At 43.3% G+C, this 23,965-nt stretch overlaps 1 protein-coding gene across 5 annotated transcripts in view; it reads right to left on the reverse strand.

Moving 5' to 3' along the window:
• The window catches only part of RAB30 (RAB30, member RAS oncogene family), a 98,964-nt gene that overhangs the window by 26,753 nt on the left and 48,246 nt on the right, over positions 1–23,965 (reverse strand). Inside the window, exon 1 of one of the 5 annotated variants that reach the window (XM_075546370.1) lies at positions 17,518–17,602. The exons of the other annotated variants lie outside the window; for them this stretch is intronic. The gene's annotated coding sequence lies outside the window, so the exon portion shown is untranslated. Of the gene's footprint in view, positions 1–17,517; positions 17,603–23,965 lie in introns of those variants that run through there. 5 annotated transcript variants of the gene reach the window in all.

Here is a 23,965-nt window from a genome sequence, read left to right on the forward strand (position 1 = left end):
TAGATACAGAGGCTGTAAGAACACTGAACCCATCCAGAAGTTGTGGTAGGGCAGGGAAACCAGATATCCCTAGTAAATCCAAAGCAATCAAATAGAAGGAGACGGGGGTGGAGGGGAACAAAGGGTAAAATTCTCAGGAGGTATTACTGGGCTAAGGTTGTTGAGATCTAGGCCAGACTCCAGGGACCGGGTTCAGATTGGCACATGGGCTCTCTGCAGGCGAGTCTTTCTTCCTGATAATCCCAGATGTGGTAGCCCTTCTTCCAAATACATCCATCTCCATGCCCGCCCGCCCGCAAGAGGAGGCTGTGCTCTAACTCACCTACTGCCTCTGTTACCTTTAAGGACAAAGACCTGTCTCAAGAAGACACTTATCTCTGCATATCCTACCGCTATGCCAATACACATACATTGAATTAAAGTCCTTGATCGTGTTTCACTCTAACAAGGATCTGTCTCAGGAAGCTCATTATTGCTTAATTACTGGGAGACAATTAGGAAACATTACCATAATCATCTGCTGCAAGCGCACTTGCTTTAGATCAACTGCTAATGTCACGTTATTGCAAGTTTAATTATTCTCCCTGACCATGAACGGCAAACACCCACCTGTGTCATGGTTGTTCATTCATGAGGCCACGAGGTTGGATGTTCCCTGTGCAGTTTTCAAAGGAGCCCTGGTCAGGTCCGCAGTATGAACGGACCAGGGCTGCACCACTGAGGACTCACAGCATCAAACACACAATGGAGCAATTCTCCTCTGCTTTACTGTGTCACTGTGAGTCACAATCGTCTCCATGGCCGGGGGTTCACAGGTTACAGAATGTTTTCACAGACAACGGCCATCCAATCGGAACCTTCCTGCAATCTCACAAACTGGTTCTTATCACTCACTCACTACGCAGGCGAGGAAACTGAGGTTTTCGGTAATCCTGACTCACCTTGAATTACACACCAGTAACAAAACAACCTCTGCATCTTGTAGCTATTAGTGGTTTTGAACTGATGACCTTGTGGTTAGCAGCCCAATTTGAGTAACCTCTACGCCACCAGGTCAGAATCTACTCTGTGGCAATGAGTTTTGGTTAATTAACTAATCTATTAGAGCTTAAATTCTGAGCCCTCTGGTTTGCAAAAGGCTACAGAGAGCAGTGACAGCCCCATATCCTTTCAGAGTCCCCACAAGGATGAAGCCTCCATTGAATGCTCTTCTTCAATCATTATCCAGGGATGTGGATAATCTTGCCCTCCGGCAGAGTGCTTTGGAGAGTGGAAAGCCTCCACCCCTCTCCAGCTAGCCCAGGGAGGGCAGTCTCTCAGGGGTTTTCCTAGGTGGGCCCTTGATGGAAGTCATGGTACTGTGGACAGTACTTGTGGGTGTATACTCATGAGTCCTGCCCTATTAGTCTCGGCCCTAATTGCCGTGGACCAATCTCGTTAGCACTTCTTTCTAATGATGTAGGAGGCCCGATCATGGGCCCGGTTCCTGGTTCTGTAGTTCCACTTGTAATTGCAATGTTTTGATCTGCCACCAACCAGGCTTTCATGAGTTTCCTTTGTCACTCCCACTGCATGCCCTTATTTATCCTGTTTCCCAGTTGTGACTCCTCAGATGCCAATTTGACCGTGCTAATGGCCTCCCTCACCTGGATGATGCGTCTGTGTCTTCGTCTCTGTAAGAATTCACAAATGTTCTCTTTGCACTATATTTGACATAGGGCCCCTTTGTACCCTAAAGCAAAAGAGGTTATTGTTATTCCCATCTAACAGAAATCCAAGTTCAGAGAGGTTAATTAATGTATGCAAATTCACAAAGCCAATGAGTAAAAGTACCAGGATCTTTCTAGGAAAAACTTAAAATTACATCTTAGGCTAAAATAAATTCCAGTGGGTTCAAAATTTGGATCTAAACAATAAAAGCATAAAAATTTTCTAGAGGAAAGATATTTATACAATCTTAAAGTGAGAGGGGTTTCTAACTGTCCAAAGCAAGGCTATAAAATAAAAGGATTGATAAATTTGACTAATTTTAAAAAATTTTCTTCCTGGGAAAACAATTTAAAATGAATAACTACCTAAAATATCTACAATGAATATAAAATTTAAGTGCCTAAAGAGTTGTATCAATAAAAAGCCAGTACTCCAATAGGACGGGGGGGTGGGGGCATACAAAGGATGTGCATAGACAATTCATAAGAAAGGAAATAAAAACGCCACTTATATCGGGGAAATGATTAGCATCACGCAATCACGCCTAAGAGAAATGTACATTCAGACTATAATAAGAGGTCATTTTTCATCTCAGTTTGGCAAATTTCATTCTACACTGAGAAAATATAGAGCAATGGGGTACTGGTAGACTGACTCTGGTGGGAGGTAAATCAATGTGACCTCCATGGAAGACAATATTGATTTAAAACTGAAAGCTTAATTATAAATGTTCAATCCAGCAATTCCACTTCTAAGAATCCATGGTACATGTATAGTTACACACATGTACAAAAATGTACTCAGGGTGTTCCATAAACATTATTTGCAATAACAAGTATGGAAAACCCTAAAGGTCCGTCATCAGGGAAAGGTTGAACACATTATGATATCCATAGAGCAGCGTCCAAGCACGCAGCCTATTACAGACATCTGCAAGAGGCATGAAGTGAAAAAGCAATGTGCAGAATGGCGTGTATCCCGTGGGGAAGAAGAGATGGGGAGGAGCATATGGGTGCCTGAAATGTGCTTTCCAAAGCCCCCGGCCATGCAAACCCGACGCAGCACCTCCACTCTGCACGCCAGGGCTCAGCCTGCTCCTGAACAGACGGGATGCAACAACAGCAACATATAGCCCCATGTATACGTGTATTTGTCCATATACTCAAATATATGTCCCTGTGTACATATGTAGCCACACATGCATAGGATGTCTGAAAGCATATGAAAGCGACAGATCCCAGTGGGACCCTATGGGGAGGCTACCATATCTAGCGCTTTCTAGGAAATTATACTCCGAGTTTCCATTCAGTTACTAGCAGAGCACTGGAAAGGCAAGGCAGTTTTCTTTGAGAGAGAGAAGTCCTGCTCAAACATTTGTTTGGGGAGCTGTCTTTCTGTCTGCCTGCCCTGTAGCATCCCTTCCTGCGACAGGGACTCCAGCAAGAACTGCCCCCGCCCACACTCAGGAATTTCGTCCAGTTCCTAGTCTCCATGAGAGTCACTCCCATACACAGAGAATCCATCCTTTCAGGCCAACTTACCACAGAGCCAAATATCCATCACAGGGCAGCCCAATCCAATGGATCAAAATGGTTCATTTGTGTCACTACCAACCAGTCACAGTTTTATATTTGGAACTGCAGCACAGGGTATGTGCTACAGCATTTTGCTACAAACCCTTCCTGAGGAAGCAGGAAGAGCAGACATGGGTATTAAATCGCAGGAAGTGACTTGCCTGCGGCCAAACAACATGTGCGCAGCATCGACAGAGGAGCACACGCAGGTCCCCTGCCTCTAAATCAGAGCAGCAGAGAGGATAAGTCTGCAAGCACAACCCCCTTCCGGGCAAGGCCAAGGGCATCGCCACCAGGAGTGGCTAACAAGGACCCATGGGCGGAGGGTCAGGAAAGGAGGAAGGAGCTCAAAAGCAGCCCTTGGGAGTATTTTTAACGACACTAAAAAAAAAAAAAAAGCAGGTCGAACACTTGTTTTTCAAGAACCAAGACAATAAAATGCTAGATTCTTTATTCACTGCAAGGTCTTTTGCCAACAGCATTAAACACAGTCAGTGTCTAAATGATCTTGTTAAGGTCATAGTGCTCTTTCACTTTCCCTAGTGAGAAAGCCACACAGAGCGACTTTCCACACAGGTGAGAGGAGAAGCGAGGAGGCCACTGCTCAGGACCCACTTGGGCCCACACTCAGTAACTCCCCAAGCAGAACTAATTTGTTTTGTACCGCGGCACCTGGGAGCAGGTGCTTGACAAAAGTCCTGGATGTGCCTGGAAATCCTGGCACTTTCTTTCCTAAGGGAAAAAGATACCCTTCCCACTCATTAATCCCTTTCCAGAATGGGGAGGGAGGGTGAGGAAGGAGACATCGCTTCTGTCTGCAAAACATGTGTGTTGAATTATTGATCTAAAAAGGCCTTTCCAGACCCAGCTTGCTGTTTCCGTCTTCTACACAAGCAGGCAAGGCCCCTTTGTTGTGCCCCTCCAACAATAAACAATACCACCTGTCAAGAGCTCCATGGGTTAGGCCTGCCCCCCTCACCCCACCTCCCCGCGTGCTCCAATGCAGGGCTGGTGTCTAATCTCTCCTCTGTAGAAGCTTTCCTGTGCCTGGTTGGCCGACCGGAAGGGTCCTGTATCAGCATCTTCAGTCCCTCCCCAAAGCTGAGTACACAAAGCAGACTGGCCAGGCCCGTAGAGGTCAGGGCCACAGCCCAGAACTGGGCTGCGACGGTTTCCCCTGATGGTCTTCCACCGCAGGGATCCGAGGCCTACCTAGGACAAATGTGACTTCTTCCCAGCTGAGCCCTTCCCTGGTTGTGCACATGGGTTTCCTCCTGACTGGAAGGAGCAGGAGAAAAGGGAAGAGGAAGCAAGTGCCCACAGGTTCCGAAAGCGAAATGGAAAAGGACAAAACACATGTATTCTCTGAGGTTCACTGTCGGGGGCCCAAGAAAAAGGACTATTAGTCTAGAGCAGCGGTTCTCAACCTGTGGGTCACAACCCCTTTGGAGGTAGAACGACCCTTTCACAAGGGTCGCCTTATTCGTAACAGTAGCCAAATGACAGTGATGAAGAAGCACAAAAAATAATTTTATGGTTGGGGGGGTGGGGTCACCAGAACATAAGAAACTATTAAAGGTCGCGGCATGAGGAAGGGTGCTTTCTATGTACGGGGTACTTTCCCCACCCTGTGGTACTCTTAAACCGCCTGGTTGGGCAGGATTTCTTAGTTACCACAGTTGGTAGGGCCACAGACTCCGCTCCAAAGCATAGCAGCACTGTGTCCAACAGAACAAAGCCCTGCCCACTCCGGCACCAGCCCCTGTGTCCATCCATCTGGTCAAGGGTCTTCCCCTTGTCTTGCTGCCCTTCTACTTTTTAGCTACCATGACTATCTGTAAATTTGTACATCGGTAGAGCATCTCTAGTTTGCAACGTGTTTATCTGCATCCTAGCCAAGTCCTATTTGGAAGACAGATAGATAGAAATTCCCCTTCAACACAGCTTCTTACCTCACACACACCCGCACGCGCACACACACACACACACACAGGAACGTGTACAGTAAGCCACAAGCCATCTGTCAGTAAAGCTTGTAGATTTTCTGTAAGAAATATAACTTGAATTCCCCCTCTGCTCTATCTTCGTTTCTACCATCCCAGTCTGGCTCAGGTCCTCATCAGGGCTAGTCTTCGAAACAAGGTTCCAGAGGTCAATCTACCAGTGTTTTCCAGAAAAACCAAACTCACGGCCATCAAGTCAATGCCAACTCATAGCGTCCCTATAGGACAGGGTACAGCTGCTCCTGTGAGTTTCTGAGACGGTAATTATTTGACGGGAGTAGAAAGCCTACTTTCTCCTGCGCATGTCTGGTGGCATCGCAGCCCGTGAATAACAGCTATGCCACTAGGACTCCTAAAAATATCTACTAATATTCTGCCTCTAGAATGAAGGGTAAGTGCCTAAGTTGAATGCAAAACCTCTTTATAACATGACTCACATACACCTCTCCCCAGTCCCCATGTACTTTAAACTCTGTCACTGAAAACTTGATGTCATCTTTCCAAATCCCATGCCCGTTCCTGCTTCTATGCCGGCGTATGTCTCCTCCCCTCCTCCTCCTCCCTGACATGCCCTTTCTCCCGATCACCCTCCAAACGAAGCTCATGGCCTCGGCCGCAGTTTCTTCCCCAATACCCCAGGCGGAATGAATGCCTTCTTTGTCGGTGTCCCCAACAACTCACTGTACATATCATAATCTCAGCATTCATCACATTGTATTGTGATTATCTCTCCATCTTCCTCTCTCAGCTTTGAGTCTCTCAAAGTAAAACTCAGAAAGTACTTATTAAATAAATGGCCAAGAATGGAGGAAAGAGTGAAGGTAAAATAAAGTGTCTTGTAAATCCTGGATTTTTAAAAGCCTCCAAAACACTCGAACCAAACTCACTGCCATCGAATCAATACTGGCTCATGGCGAACCCCTGTGGGTTTTCGAGACTGTAACTGTTTGCAGGAGTAGAAAGTCCAGTCTTTCTCCCACAGAGCTGCTGGTGGTTTCTAACTGCTGACCATTGGGATCACAGCCAAACGCATAACCACTACACCGCCAGGGCTCATTTTTTTAAATCCTAGGAACTCAAAAATTCAAGTAAACCCACTTCAGGATACAGTTTGAGGGCAGGGTAGAAGCTATGGATGTATAAATTCACCATCAGATAGAACTTAACAAAAATCCTAAATAAAAAAATGAATTATGGGATTTATGTATTAATAGACCACAGAGCCTGAGTGACTTCGTAGTTACCCATTTGACTGAAAACCGCAAGGTCAGCATTTCAAAACCACTGTGTGAGAGATTTCGACTCCTGACTCTATCCTATAGAGTTGCTACAAGTCAGCATCCACCTCATGGCAGTGAGTTGGGAGTCCAAGGAAGACAGAGGGACCAAAAACGCATAGGGCCCCAACTACTTTCAACATTCATAGACACGTCCCTGGTGTTAGCCTAGCGATGGCAGGAACAGCATCTCAACATTGACAGGGGCGTATGAAGGGACACTGTTTTTCTCCACAGTAAGTTTTCTATATATATATAAAAGACATAACAAAGTTACTTTGACTCTGGTACTGTAGTATGAGTTGGGGGGAGCCAACCCCCCATCACTAATCACGGGTTCAGTAAGCACAATTGTACAGTTGAGATATAGAGATATATATATATATATAAATAATTAAAGTCATCACGAGCATGAGAGATAGAAGTAATGGAGTCAGACACATTTCATGGTAGCATTGCTCACCTCAGTCCCGCTTGGTGGTCCACATGGAGAGGGAAGGGAAGGAGGGCAAGAGGAAAGGGAAACAAGGGAGGAGAGGGAGCAGAGGAGAGACCTGCAAGAGTGAGCTCTATTGATAACCCAGGCTTATATACCTTTGGGGGCGTGCAAGCCCACTAATCACAAGTAAAGACATATGTCACAGGAAGGGGTTGCACTATAGGTTATACAGCAATGAGAGGGGGTGGTCTAGGGACATACACGTAATAGGAAGAGGAGGGATTGGGGGTATACATGTGGCAATATGGGCGGATCCAAGATTCAGGATGGCAGCTTAACTTTGAATGTCACAGAGCAGGTTTGATCTGTACCCTGGCTCAACTGATAGAGACCTCCACCTACAAGAAGCAAGCTAATGGTCGCAAGCCTCAGGGAGAAATAGTTCATTGTCCCCAGCAACAGGGAGCCCGGCTGTCCCCAGCAACAGGGAGCCCGGCTGACCCTGTAGTCTGGTGACTAACTGCCTTCAGGGAAGATGTCTGTAAGCATCTGCCCTCCCCCCACATGGTAATTTCTAAGGAATAGTTCCAAGATGTGCACAGAATTTTATTTACATGTACCTTCATGCCAGTGTAATCTGGGACAGATCCCCCAAATGGAAGGAAGGGTCTGCTCTAAATAAGCAACAAGATGGGAGTGATTGCACTGTTTTGGCACTACATGGGATAACATTGTGAAATACAGTGTTAAAAGTCACAGAAATCCTTATCAAAGTATCAAAATGTGAAGCTACTGTTTCCTGCAGACTCTCCATCAGTTCTATACACTTCCATTTTTCTAACCTTTCCCTAAAAGAACTGCGCTCTTCCATTTCCATCAAAGTAACATGGCATTTTGGGCACAGAATTAAGTCATGTTCTTTTGAAATGCTCTTTATCAAAGGCATCTTAAGGGACAAGATTGGGGCTATATTAACCTTGCTACCCTCAAGGAATGGGCAGGTGCATTGTCTAATGCAGTGGTTCTCAACCTGTGGGTCACAACCCCTTTGGGGGTCAAACAACCCTTTCACAGGGGTCACCCAATTCATAACAGTAGCAAAATTACATTTATGAAGCAGCAACGAAGATAATTTTATGGTTGGGTGGGGTCACCACACAGGAGGAACTGTATGGAAGGGTCGCAGCATTCCGAAGTTTGAGAACCAGTGGATGAAACAACTACTCAGAGGGTGGGAGAGGAAGGGGTAAAAAAAGAGGAGCTGATACCAAGGGCTCAAGTAGAAAATGTTTTGGAAATGATGATGGCAACATATGTAAAAATATGCTTGATACAACTGATGTGTGGAATGTTATAAGATCCCCCAATAAAATGATTTTAAAAGTAAAAAACGAAAACAACTACTTGGCGTAACTTTTCTCGCCTTTTCCTCACTGGTGGAGTTTTCAATTTTCTTAAAAATTCTTATAATAAGACTCTATGGACTTTCAATGTCCTTCATGAAATCTAGTAAGATGAGCCCTTAGGAGTCCCCCCAAAATCGGGCCTCATACTCATCTGAGCTGACCTCTCTGGCTGGAATATAACTCACCTAGCAGATCCCCCTAAAACCACTGCTGTGATTTAATTTGACTTTTTATTTAGGCACTCAAAGTGTATTACTGAGAGTGCACAGTGTGTTGCTGAGAGAACGTGTCTGCCGCCATCCACTGATCTCAGAGACAGAGTTAAACACACTTTGTTTGGAATAGAACCTGTGCAGTTTGAAAGGAAACCCTAAAGGCAATGCTTTCTGCCTGGTCCCGGTATATACTTGGAAGGAGAAGCATTTTAAAAGTGCTTGTTTCTGGGTTCTGAGGTTATGGATAGTTTATTTTCTTCTTGATCTGTTAGCATCTTTACTCACTTTTCTTCAATAAAAAGGCTTGGAAACAATGCACAACGACTGGAATACCATCAGGGAAGCGGGGGATAGGTGCACCAGTCTAACAGCTGGTAGCTGACCACTCAGTGGGGTCCTGTCGAAAGAACGAGCTCACTTGGTGTAAGGCAAAAACCCTAAGAGTTCAAACTGCATGCAGTGAACTCACCACGGGGAATACACTTTAAGGAATTCACTCAATAAACCCAAATGCTACATGGACAAAAATACTCGTTACAGCTTATCTAAGAGTAAAGAACTGGAAACAATTCAAATGTCAAAACGGGGACCGTTCCCTATAGAACATAAACACCCTGGAATGCAGGGCAGTCATTAGAAATGCCAGTTATGAAAACTATGTAGAACTATGAACTAATGTTGGCAATAAGCTATAGAGTGAAAGAATCACAGAGCTACATCTATGAGACCAGCAGCTATGACAAGTAAGCATGTATGCGAAGCAGGACACTTCAAAAGTAAAAACGTGTTAACATTATGGGACGACAGGGTGATTTTCCTTGTTTGTTTTCTTAAGTTTTGTTCAATTTTCCGAATCTTTTAACATTTTGCCCATGTAAAGACAGATATTTTTTAATTTGGAAAATAGTAGAAAGGAAAGATAAATTCCCAGCAGAAGCTCAGTTATAGTCAACATTGACATGTTCCTTCCAGCCTCTGGCTGCTGTGTGCTAGGTGGCTTTGCTGTGTGTTCATCATTGTGACTACATCATGTTTTCTTTACAGCACTTCCAAAATCTTTCCATTTTTACAAAGCAGAAAACACCAGAACTGTAAGAGAAAATAGCAGTAGGTTTTTCCAAGAACCATCAAGAGAATTCATACAATGCTTGTAAGCAAAAGACATGGCAAACAGAAATAGTCCACTATTATAACAAAATAGATAGATTTATCAAACTCCCTGGCTTTGGAAGAGACAAGCCGACAAGACCACCTGGCGAGAACCCTTTAGCCTATTTCACACACAGCCACAAACCAGGAGCATGGAGATAGGAGGGGGCTTCAGAAAGTTCATGATGAAACAGAGCTAAAAGATAATGGAATTTTTCCAGAAACTTTTTGAAGCCTCCATGTACTATGTTACTAAAGTTGATAGTTTTGAGTTAGTCATAATGTTACCTGACTTTGAAAACAGAAAAATCCATCAGTGTCATCCCTTTTCAGATCAGAAAAAGCTTGAAGGGAATACATTCAATTGGTCCAGAATATTAGGGAATACATTCAATTGGTCCAGAATATTTAACCTCTACCTCTCTCTCTTGTGTCCTTACTCTCCCTACAGTCCGGCTGCTCCCACCTACATCAACAGCAGCCTCTCCCACCAGGCAGCAGCTGCCAGGGTGGCCTGTTCTCTAGTCTTCTTTGCTCTTCCCCACTTGCCCAAGGTCCTTCCTCTCCTCGCCTGCCAGAGGCCATGCAGCTCCCTACACACTGGCTTACTGTAGACCCAGGCCACGACAGCTTCCAACAGGGCAACAGGGTCAGAGAAAAACATCATCTAAGCAATGCAAAGGCTCGCCAGTAGATCAAATGTGTGTGGACTGTGTAGGGAAACTGAGTCAGCTTTCACTCGGAGGGGCTCCATTTCTGCTGAAACGCGATGCCTTCCTGCTCCCCAAACCACAGGGTCTCTCAACCTGACCAACTACTACTGCGTGCTGTGTCTACCAAGCATTTGCCCTCTGTTTCGCTAATGGAATAAACGTCACTCAGTTCACTGAGCTGCCCACCTACAAGGAGCAAGATGAACTAAGGTTGTTTTTCGGTTTGCTTTTTTTAATCATTTTATTGGGGAGCGCATACAACTCTTATCAAAATCCATCCATCCATCCATTGTGTCAAGCACATTTGTACATTTGTTGCCCTCATCGTTCTCAAAACATTTCTTTTCTTCTTGAGCCCTGGGTATCAGCTCCTCATTTTAGAACCTTAATCCTGTAAAAGATGCAATGTGATCCACCGCAATCTTTCCAAAGCACTAATCTGTCACGAGCTCACTTACATCTTCTCAGTGGGTCCCAGCTGCCTACACAACGCTAACTACAAGAGGATAGAGGCGCTGTGCTTAAGAGTAGCAGCCTTTGAGCCAGGCTATTTTAGTGTGAATTCTGCCTCTTTTTATGAGGTAGGTGACTGGGGTGAGTTCCCTATCTTCCATTAGCAATATATACTATTCCTTGTGATACTTCTCGTCCATGTGCTTTTGTTCTTTTTGGCCCCTGAAAACTGGAATGCTATTTCTTCCATTTTCTACACTCTTATTCTGTTTTTACATGGGCATCGCTTGCCTCCTAGAAGCCTTCCTGGGTTTGGAATCTCCCATATATACCCACATACACAGATTAACCAGTTGCTGTTGAGTTCAATAGTGATGTCAGAGTAGAATTGTGCTCCATGGATTTTTTGTTTGTTTGTTTGTTTACTTTCTTTTTTTAAATCGTTTTATTAGGGGCTCATACAACTCTTATCACAATCCATACATACATCAATTGTGTAAAGCACATTTGTACATTTATTGCCCTCATCATTCTCAAAACATTTGCTCTCCACTTAAGCCCCTGGCATCAGCTTCTCATTTCCCCCCCTCCTTCCCTGCTCCCCACTCCCTCATGAACACTTGATAATTTATAAATTATTATTTTGTCATATCTTGCCCTGTCCAACGTCTCCCTTCACCCATTTTTCTGTTGTCTGTCCCCCAGGGAGGAGGTCACATGTAGATCCTTGTAATCGTTTTCCCCTTTCTAATTACCCTCTCCCTCTACACTCCCAGTATAGCCACTCACACCACTGGTCCTGAGAGGATCATCCGCCCTGGATTCCCTGTGTTTCTGGTTCCTATCTGTACCAGTGTACATCCTCTGGTCTAGCCAGACTTGCAAGGTAGAATTGAGATCATGGTAGTGGGCGGGAGAGAGGAACAGTTAGGAACTAGAGGAAATTTGTATTTTTCATTGTTGCTACATCTCACCCTGACTGGCTCATCTCCTCCCCAATACTCCTCTGCAAAGGGATCTCCAGTGGCCTACAAATGGGCTTTGGGTCTCCACTCTGCACCCCACCCCACCTCATTCACTATGGTAAGATTTTTTGTTCTGATGATGCCTGATACCTGATCCCTTCAACACCTCGTGATCACACAGGCTGGTGTGCTTCTTCCATGTGGGCTTTGTTGCTTCTGGGCTAGATGGCCGCTTGTTTACCTTCAAGCCTTTAAGACCCCAGATGCTATATCTTTTGATAGCTGGGCACCATCAGCTTTCTTCGCCACATTTGCTTATGCACCCATTTGTCTTCAGCGATCGTATCATGGAGGTGGGCACACAATATGATTTTTTGTTCTTTGATGCCTGATAACGGATCCCTTCTGCACCTCATGATCACACAGGCTGGTGTGCTTCTTCCATATCGGCTTTGTTGCTTCTGAGCTAGATGGCCGCTTGTTTACCTTCAAGCTTTTAAGACCCCAGACGTTATATCTTTTGACAGTTGGGCACCATCAGCTTTCTTCACCACATTTGCTTATTCACCCACTTTGTCTCCAGCGGTTGTGTAGGGAAGGTGAGCATTATAGAATGCCAATTTAATAGAAGAAAGTATTCATGCATTCAGGGAGTACTTGAGTGGAGACCAATGTCCTTCTGCTACCTTAATACTAAACTTATAAATATATGCACATAGATATATTTCCCCATCCTCATATATAAATATATCTGCATATGTACATGTCTTTATCTAGGCCTCTATAAATGCCCTTTGCTTCCCAGCTCTTTCCTCTATTTCCTTTGACTTTCCTCCTGTCCCACTATCATGTGCCGTCCCCACCAAGGTTTCAGCAATTCCTCTTTGTTACGTTACCCTTGATCATGCCCTATCCGGCCTCCCACACCCTCCTCACCACCAATTTGGATCACTTGTTGTTCCCTTGTCCCTGGGTTTGTTAACACCACTTCCTTTCCCCTCACTTCCCCCTCTCCCATGTCCCCCCAGAACTCTTTTCTCCTCCAGATTGTTCATCCAGCCTATTTTATGTAGACAGGCCTGCGGAGATAATAACATGCACAAAAGCAAAACAGAGCAAAACCAAGAAACAATATACAACAAATCAATGACAAAAAAAATAAAACAAAACACAAGAAAGAAAAGCTTGTAGATAGTTCAAGGATCATTTGTTGGCCTTTAGGAGTGTTTTCCAGTCCAGTCTGTTGGGGCGCCACGCCCTGGCCCCAAAGTCTACCTACAGCATTCCCTGGGGACCTCACCGCTTCATTCCATTGCTGCTCTGTTGCACCCCCTTAGTGCTTTGCCTCAGTGCGGCGGGATCAGATCGGGTGCAATTCCCACGCTGTGTCTCTGGTGCTGTCCCCCGTAGGGCTATGGGTCAGTGAGGAGCATCATGTCTCATAGTGGAGCTGGCCATGTGGTCTTCTCTGTGGTCTGGCTGCTCTAATTGGGGTCATCGTCCTTAAGGCCTGGTGGGCCAGGATGTGCTCCACTCTCTCCTCCTCCCCTTCATCAGCACCCGTGTGCTCTGATCAGATATGCCCCTCTCCTGGAGCTGCAGATTCAATGCCATCTTTTGAAATAAATTCTTCTGAGGGGAGGGGCAGGTGTCCACTTAGTAGTTGGGATTGGGGCCAGCCCCCAAGATCTCCCCACTGGTTCTCCATGGGGTTTTTTTTTTCTTTAAAATATTTATTTACCCCACCCCCTCCCCTCCCCTCCCCACCCTTCATCCATGGGGTTTGTGTTTTTTTTTTCTTCACAGCAGAAGGAAATATTTATTATCCTCTGAATACTTTTTTTTAACAATTTATTGGGGCTCATACAATTCTTATCACAGTTCATACATATACATATACATACATCAATTGTATAAAGCACATCTGTACAGTCTTTGCCCTAATAATTTTTTTCTCCTCTTTTCTTTTTTTACATTTTATTAGGGACTCATACAACTCTTATCACCATCCATCCATGGGGTTTTTAATGGATGAATTTTTAAAAATAGATCACCAGGACTTTCTTCTGAGGTATCTCTGGGTGAACCCAAACCACTACTTATTTTGGTTAGCAGCCAAACAAATTAAACATTTACACCACTTGGGATCTACAACACACAGATTAAAACCCTCCAAACCAAACCCATGGTTACTGAGCTGATTCCGACACGTACCAACCCTCTATAGGGTTTCTAAAGGTGTTCAGTCTCTGCAGGAGACTATCTATCTTGCACGGAGCAGCTGGTGAGTTTGAGCTGCCAACCTCACAGTTTATAATCCAACATTTAACAAACGGCACAAATAAGGTTCCTAATACATTGATTAGTTCCTCTGATGTGGTTCTTTTTAACATAGAGAAGCTAAAGTGACAGGAAGAAATGATGAAGTAAAAGAATTGAACTGAAAATGTCAGAGGGCAGCTCAAGAAAGCCAAGTAAAAAATTATAATGAGATGTTCGGAGACCTGCATTGAGAAAACCATAAAGGAAGAACAAGTTTGGTATATCTCAAGCTGAAAAACTGAAGAAAAAATTCAAGCCTCAAGTCTCCATATTGAAGAACTCTATAAGTAAAATATTACATGATACAAGAAGCATCAAAAGACGATGGACAGAATACAAAGAGTCACTCTACCAAAAAGAAACGATCAATGTTCAACCATTTCAAGGGGTCGCATATGGTCAAGAACTAAAAAGTCTAAGATGCATGGAAGGCATTGGTGGAAAACAAGGCTCTGGGAACTGACAGTTATACTTCTTGAAATGTTTCAACAAATATATGCAGCACTGAAGTTTCCAAGAAATATGGAAGACAGTTACCTGGTTAAGAAATATGGAAGAGATTCATATTTGTGCCCCTTCCAAGGAAAGGTGAGCCAGCAGAACGTAGAAGTTAGCAAACATTATCCCTATCATCACACTCACGTAAATTTTGCGGAAGATAATTTTAAAATGGTTGTAGCAGCACATCAAACACAAAGCTGCTAGAAATTCAAACCAGATTCAGATCGTGGAATGAAAGATATCATTGCTGATGTCAGATAGATATTGACTGAAAGCATAAAATGCCAGAAATAGGTTTGCCTGTGTTATTGACTATGCAAAGACATTTGACTCTGTGAATCCTAATAGGCTATAAATAACATTGTGAAGAACAGAAATTCTACACCACATAATTGTGCTCATGTGGAAGCTGTCCACAGACCAAGAGGTAGTTATTCCCACAGAACAAGGCAATATTAACCAAAAAACCCTCCAAACTCACTGCCATCAACTCAATGCCAACTCCTAGTGACCCTATAGGACAAGGTAGAACTGCCCCCTCTGAGTTTCCAATACTGTGATTGTTTATGGGAGTAGAAAACCCCATCTTCCTCCCTCAGAGCAGCTGGTGGTTTTGAACTGCCAACCTTGCAGATTGCAGCCCATCGGTAACCACTATACCACCCGGGCTCTGTCAAGGAGATACTACATGGTTTAAATTCAGGGAAGGTGGTGTGCTTCAGGGTTGTATTCTTTCACTGGTCCGATTCGATCTGTATGCTGAACTAATAATCCAAGAAACTGGACTATATGAAGACATGGTGGCAAAACTAGAGGAAGTTTCACTGCAGAAAATATAACCTTGCATGTTCATCTGTAAAGAGAATTTCTATACTTGATCTTAGCCAAAAGGCCAAGAAGCAATTGTAAAGAGAACTTGAAGTACTTAGTGATGCTATTCAAAGATTAAGGATTATACCTCAACAGAAATATTTCTTTAAATCCTCAAAACTAGACCAATAAAAGAACTAGACCAATAAGCAACAACACAATAAATGGAAAAAATATCAAAGTTGTCAACGGTTTCCATTTACTTGGATCTGCAATCAATGCCCATGGAAGCAGCAGGCAAGAAGTGAAAGGCTATACTGCGGTGGGCAAATGTATTGCAAAGACCTCTTTACAGTGCTAAAGAACCAAGATGTCACCTTGAACCCTAAGGTGCACGTGATCCAAGCCATAGTAGGGCCAGTCATCTCATATGCATATGAAAGTTGGATAAGGCATACGGAAGCCCAAAGAATAATTGATATCTTTGAATTATGGTGTTCGTAAAGCATTTTAAATATAACCTGAACTGCTGGAAGAATGAACAAATCTGTTCAGAAGTATGCGCAAATGCTCCTGGAGTACTGAAGATGGCCGGAGCTCATCTTACATGCTTTGGAAATGTTATCAGGAGAGGCCAGGCCCTGGAGAAGCCCATTGTGATAGGTGGATTTATTGTGCCAACCTGGCCAATAGGAACATGTGGGATTGATAAGGTTACAATTTGATTGGAGGCCAAAGAGATAAATGGTTCAGCAAGCCCCACTTCTCTCTCTCTTGCTCTCTGGTGATCCGACCAGCATGTGGCTGCATTAGCTAGTTCTCTGCCTCAACTTGTAAGCTACACTTCCTGCAAGACATCCCTGAGGAGAAGCACATGGACCTACCCTGATGCAGCCCTGGGAACTGGAGGAGCCACATGGAAACCTCTGCCAGCGCTGAGATGCTTCTATCACCACTGACTTTGTACCCACTGGCCTGTGATCTTCCTGCATTCAGCATCTTTGCATGTGTTTCATGAGTCTGAAGATGACTTCATGGATTGTTATTGGAAATATGGGCTAATACTGAACTTATGGACTTGATCTGGACTGGGCTGGGATGTTTTCTCAATATTCAATTAGTCTTGTATATAAACCTCTTATACACATATGAGTTGTCCATGAACTTGTTTCTCTAGTCTACCTGGACTAACAGACATCATGCTTGGAAAAGTCACGTGTCAAGAAAAAAAACAGGAAGGCTTTCAGTGAAATGAAATAACACAATGGACTCAACCATGAGCTCAAATATTGTAGCAATTATGAGGATGGCACAGGCCAGGGCGATGTTTCCTTCTGTTGTGCACGGGTTCGCTCGGAAGTAGAAGCAACAAGATGGCAACTAACAGCAATAAATAAATTTGGTTCTCTCGATACCCTCCCATGATACACTATCTGAATAACTGAAGCTACTCTATTATTTTTTAAATCATTTTATTGGGGCTCATACAACTCTTATCACAATCCATACATACATTAATTGTGTAAAGCACACTTATACATTTGTTGCCCTCATCATTCTCAAAATTCGCCTTCCACTTGGGTTCCTGGAATCAGCTCCTCATTTTACTTTTTTCTCTCCCCCTCCCTCCCCGCTCCACCCTCCCTCATGAGCCCTTAATAATTCATAAATTATTATTTTATCTTATCTTATACTGCCTGGCGCCTCCCTTCGTCTGCTATTTATAATGATATTTTCCACAACCAGGTCCCCTTGAAAGGCCCTGAGTTTGAGTTATCTTTGCATTCCCAGCTCACACAGATGCTGCCCCTTTTTGATCCATCTCCTCACCGGTCAAGGAAAATTCTCACCTGCATCCTTGGTTAAAATTCATAAAACTCGGGTATTTGGAGTACAACCTGCCTTCCAGTACACCTGCTTTATATTCTCAGCTTCTTCTGTTTTTACTTCCCTTTTCCTTTACACTGGCCCTAGTCTTACCCCTATTTCTGAGGATAGTGTGGCCAGCTCCAGACGTGCCTCTGGTTCCTGTCTGGATACTGCTCTGAGCAGGACGCACGTAATGAACCAACGCAGTCATGTCCTAGAAACAATAGGAAGAGATACAAAATGTACCAGAAAGGTGTACTCTTCTGGAGGCCTGGGGAGGTAGAGAGACAAATATACAAATGAAATCAATGCCATTAAAAGAAGGAAAAGGTTAGAATGAGCCACTCAACCGATTGCCCTGAGATCATCTTTAATCCTTAAACCACAAATATTCTGGAAGTCTTCTTAAAATCAAGCAATAGTTGAGCTTAACTAGTAAAGAATGTCTGCCTTGAGTGTCATGCTGTTTTAAGAACTCCCTAGACGGGATCAAATTGACAACAGCAACTAGAAAGGTTAGAAAGGAAACTTAAGCTTAAACTTGAACATAAACTTAGTGAGTTTCTGTTCGTGGGGGAAGAACAGCTCGGAAAAGAAGGCAAAGAATGTTTGCATAATTCAAAGTAAATCCTCAATGCCTCTGAAACGCACACAGAGAAACTGCGGAATTACTGTGTTATGCTGTGTATATTCTAAGCAATTACCTTTTTTTGGTAAGGAAAAGGTTATATATTCCCGGGGAAATCTTTGAAGGAAGTGGCATTCGAAACAGACCTCAAGGATGGATTAGAGTTGAAAGGCTGTTTACTGAGTTGTGTATCACAAAACACAACAGTGAAAAGCCCCTATGCTTCAGTGAAAAATTAAAGTACATTTCAGAAATGCTGCACACTACAGACCCCTGTAAGGGATTCTGGTGGGTTTGAATGCTAAACCCACTAGCAGCTCTGCGGTGGGGGGAAAGTACAGCTTGGAATCCCTACTAGGTTCGCTCTGAGTTGAAATGGATTTGATGGCAGTGGGTTTGGTTTCCATATACCCTATGTGTTAGTCTGAGTGGACTAGAGAAACAAATCTAGAGAGAACTTTATATACAAGAGCAATTAAATACTGAGAAAAACATCTCAGCCCAGGCCAGGTCAAGCCCATAAGTTCGAATATTAGCCCATAGGTGCGACACCAATCTATAAAGTCCTTCTCAGACCCACGAAACTGAATTCAAGGAAATCATAAGCCAGTGGGTGAAAAGTCGTGTGGATTCGGTGGTGTGTAAGCATCTCAGCACTGACAGGGGTCTCCACATGGCTCCTCAGTTCCAGGACTCTGGCTTCATCAGCGTAGCTCCATCACGCTGGTTGTCAGTAGCGTCTTGCAGGGAGTAAGCATGCGTCCTGCCTCCAGAAAGCTATTCATCTCCTGATAGCCTCCAAATGAGGTTATCAAGCTGCAACCTGATGGATAGGCTAGACTCCAGCCCTCCACTCTAGTCTCAAATTGACAACAGATTATGTAACTACCACAGTATACCTTTCTAGAAGCGTCTCAGAGCACATCTGCAAGAAGCGCTTTTTGAGAAGACTTGATATAAGGGAGCCTATTACATTTTGTTAAATTTATCATGCCAAAATTTACCACCAGCTCGGTTCCTTTTATCTGGAAAGTACTTATACAATCCTGGGGAAATACTTTAAGAAACAACAGGTTAAATGTTACCCTTTTAAAGATACATATTTGAATTTTAACTGAACCTCTCCTGGGCTGCTCACTGCAAGCAGTGGGAGACCACCTCCTTGGGCGAGAGACAGGCTCTCCTCTGACAGTCTCAGCAGCCACATGGCAGCTCTACCCGGCCTACAGGGTGAACGAAGAGTCAGAAGTGGCTCAAAGGCAGTGAGTTTGGTTTGTCTGTTTTTGTTTTGTTTGTGGGGGGGGGGGAGGGAGGTCGTCGTCTCATACATAATCCCTTAGTATTAGATCTTTTAAAATAATTTAACAGTTGGGGGTAGGGGAGGGTGAAAGAGGGAAGCGACTGGATAGGGAAAAGTCACCGTTAAGAGAAAATAAATTCACTAGTCTAGGAGGAAGCTCGGTGTAGATGTGAGCCTTGCTATCCAGTGAGCGTGAGCGTTAACCCAGCATCCCTGAGGGAAAGGATTCCTTCTTTGGTAGGATGTTTACAGTCATCTAGCCACCCTCCCCCTTCCCAACTTCCTGACTGCGTAAATAAACACTGGGCATGAAAGCAAAGGGTGTTGCATAACAACAGCTGACAAGACATGGTTTGCTGTTTAACTAAATAGCGACAGTTTTGCTTATAAAAGGCAAGAATGAAAGGGGTATCTTATGTGTTTCTGCCCCAACCCATGTTAGTGCAATGCTGAATTAACAATGCTAGGCATTGTGCTCTTGATACAAGTTCTACTCCACAGGCCAAGTGGGAGGACAGGCAGGTAAACAACCTGCAGCTCAGCCATCGCGGTGCCAGCACACAATGCTGTCCTGTGGGGTGAGCACACAATGCCAAGGAGACATAAAGTCAGGGACTCCCGATGTGAAGGTCATGAGAGGCTCGAAAGGGGCATGTTACAGCAAAGTGATGCCTTGTATTTCTTGAAAGCTTAAAAAGGAACTTTGTAGGTAAACAACCATAAGAAAACAGGGTTGGATAAAACAGGGTAGATTGTGTGGGAGCACACAGTAAGTGGTTAATCTTCTGTACCAGAAGCCTTTCAACAGTGCAGGCTTCAAATGTCTTCTTCTCAGTAACAAACCCCCACAAATTCACAGAAAGGCAAAAGAAGGTAATAGTGTGAACAAGCGGCCATTCCCTTTGAAGACTCTAGAAATTACAAAAATAAACTAGATTCAGGGAGATCTGAGCATGAGCTGATTTAACCCACTCAAACTCACACACCAAACCCGATGCCAGTGAGTCTACCCGACTCTTAGCAACCCTACAGGATGGCACAGAACCCTATGTATGGGCTTCTGAGACTGTAACTTCTCATGATAGGGGCCTGGGTGGTATCGTGGTTACACTCTGGTGGCAATCCTCGAGGACAGCAGTTCAAAATCAACAGCCAGTGTTAGGCAGACTAATGCAGGGATGGGATGGGGAATGACCATTAACGCATGCCCAGAGAGCCAAGCACGGGAACAAGGAGCGGCGCACTGCACATGCTCAGAGGCTCAGGCTTCCCGCTGGTGGGCATGGGTGGGCGCTGAACCTGGATTGGCCCACCTGGGCCAGGTGAATTCAATTCAGCCAATGGGGTCAATCAGGGGTCGTCCACCACACCTCCCCGTGGAATCCTTGAAAAGGCAGGAGCCCAGAGTCAAGGGGGGCCAGAGAGAACTTTGCTTGACGCTGAGCAGCCTCCGCCAGGCTGCATGGTCAGGAGGAGTCCTTTGGGTGCTGTGGAAACTTGAAACTTCTTCTAACTCTCATTAAATTCACTTGGATCACGAACCAGGCTTCGGCGTGAATTCTTTCTCATGCGGAGCCAAGGACCGAGGTATAGATCTAACTCCAGAGAGATCTAACACCAGATCCGAGGGAGAAAAATAGGGCTTTCTACTTCTGTTAATACATACAGTCTTGGAAACCTAGAGGAACAGTTCTACCCTGTCCTACAGGGTCACTATGAGTCAGAATTGACTTGATGGCAGTGAGGTTTTTTGGGGGGTTGGTAACTTTTTATGGGGGTAAAATCCCTTCTCTTTCTCCCTCGGAATGGCTGGTGGTTATGAACCGCTGAATTTGAGGCGAGCAGCCCAATGCAGAACCACGACACTAGGGGTTCTTTAAGGCACAGGAATTGACAGTATGTTCGACTTCTCGAGAAGGGAAGATGATGTTAAAATAAAGGTGTCAAGAGTAAATGTTAACAAGAAGCTACTTGTTTAGGTGCCTCCTCCTCACTGACAGGACTCTGGGGCTTATCTCTGGAGGGGACAAAACAAAGTGATACCCAGTGATATTGGTTAAAATATTAGTTGGAGGAAGGTACAGATTAAACAAAAAAATGACCGTGAACAGAGCTTAAATTGTAAACATCCATTTTACAGAAGGCTGTGGAGGACAGTGGTAGCCCAAAATCCATTGGCAGGCTCCCTACGTGGATTAAGCCTCCGGTGAATTCCCTCTGAAAATAGTCTAGGAAAGTGAGTGGCCTTGCTAGAAGACAGAGGATATTGTAAAGTCAATGATGGCAAATGTTGTTAGGTTAACATGTAATACCTTATCATTACATGATCTCTCTTTTGATCTATATTGAAGTTGTTTTTGTTTTTAATAATTTCTGCTTTCCTTTCAGTTGAGGTTTTTCTGTTTTGTCTAGTAAGTGCTGTTGAATTTTTTTGTTTGTTTGCTTGATTCTCTTTGTGTTTTGTATGACTTCCTGTATTATGAAATCCAGGCTAGGTAAATCTATGGAGACAGTAAGTGGGTTAATAATTACCCAGGAGCATCGCAGGTGAGGATGGGGGAAATGGGGAGCTAACAACCATGAGTACAAGAAGAAAATGTTCTGAAATCGATGGTGGTGGTGAATGCACTCTTCTTAATATGACTGAATGATTAAATTGTATGTGAATTATGTGACAAAACTTTTTTTTAAAAAGAGTTAGTCTCAGAAACCTACAAGGTCAGCTATCTTGTCCTATACGGTTTGCTATGAGTCAGAATCAACTCTCTAGCAGATTTTGGTTTTGGTTTTGCCCCATGCAAGACAGAATGATCATTTGATTTCCTGACTGCTGTTTCTATGGGCACTGATTGTGGATCCAAATAAAATTAAATCCTGGACTTCTTTTCTTTGTTTACTGTAATGTTGTATATTGGTATCGTTGTGAGGCATTTTACTTCCCTATGTTGTGGTGTAACTCACACTTAAAGCGGTTTGATCTTCATGAGTGTGGACTAGGTTCTCTTCACTTTTAACCAGCAGAGCTCTGTCATCTGCATGTGACTTCCTCCATTCCTGATCTCATTCTTCTTCATAGTCCAGTTTCTTGGACTATTTGCTCAGCATAAAGACTGAAGCGTGTGGAAAGGGATACAACTCTAATGCACATCTTTCCTAATTTTAAACCGTGCAAATAGCGTGTTCCCCTGGTTATGTATAGGTTCCACATGGGTACAATGATGTATTCTGAAATTCTCAGTCTTCACTGCACTATCCATAGTTTGTTATGATTCACAGAGTCAAGTGTCTTTACCTAGTCTATGAAACGCAGGCAAACATGTTTCTGGTATTTTATGCTTTCAGCCAAGATCCATCTGATATCAATAATAATATCATTTCTTCTATGTCTTCTTCCAAATCTCGCTTGAATTTTCTAGAAGTTCCCTCTTGATATATTGCTATAATCATATTTTAATAATCTTCAGCAAAATTTTATTACTAAATTTATTAGGATATAATTCACTTGTCATAAAAGTCACATATTAAAGTACACAATTCAATTCTTTTTAGTGTATTCACTGAGTTACACAACAATCACCACAATCTAATTTTAGAACATTTTCGTCACCTAAAATATCGACCCCATGTCCACCAGCAGTCATTCTCAATTGCCCCCTCTCTCCGACAGTAGGAAATCACTAAACTACTTTATATCTCTATAGGTTTGGTTGTTCTTATTTTTTCATATGAATGAAATCATGTATTATGTGGTCTTGTCACTAGCTTCTTTCACTTAACCACGAAATGTCAAGTTCTTCATAGCTTTTCTTAATCCTCCCTTTGTTATCTAGAGCAAGGATCACATTCAGTATGACCTCTTAGAAAAGCCTGTAATGAAGTTACAGACAGCAGCACACATGCACAAATACACACACACACAAGCAGCTTGAAGGAAACAGTATTCAGCGAAGAAATATCAATATCCTCAAAAAATCTCTAATACCTCTATGACACAAAAATAAGATACTATAATAAGAAAGCATTACCCAATAAAATGATTCAAAAAGAAGAAGAAGAAAGCATCAGAGAACAAAGGAACTCTTAGAAATTCACACTATAATAGCGGAAAAACTAAAACCTCACTTGAAAGACTGACAGATAAAGTTGAATAAGCTTCCTAGAGAATAAAACAGAAAGACCAAGATATAGGAAACAAGAGAAAGAAATTTTAAAAAAGAATATTGTAGAGGATCAATTACTACATGAGATCCAAGATCTCAATGGGAGAAATTCCCCAGAAAGAGAACATTAAAAAGGAGAGATTTATGACAAAATAATTCAATATCATTTCTAAAATCTGTAGAATGCAGGTTGCTACATTGAAATGGCCCAGCACATCCAGCAAATCATTGTAAAATTTCAGAAAACTGCAGACAAATAGAAGATTACATGCAAAGAAGAAACCAAAAGGCTTCTACTTTCTCAAGAGCAATAATGAAAAAGATGAAAATAGAACAAAAGGTCTAAAATTCTGAAGGAAAAAAAGGTGATATCTTATAATTCAATGCCTAACAAAACTATCAGTTGAGTATGTAAATAGAACAAAGATATTTTCAGGTATGTAAGATCACAGAAATTCACATCCCATGAAC

Source organism: Tenrec ecaudatus, chromosome 4, assembly GCF_050624435.1.
Source record: "Tenrec ecaudatus isolate mTenEca1 chromosome 4, mTenEca1.hap1, whole genome shotgun sequence".
NCBI lineage: Eukaryota > Metazoa > Chordata > Mammalia > Afrosoricida > Tenrecidae > Tenrec > Tenrec ecaudatus.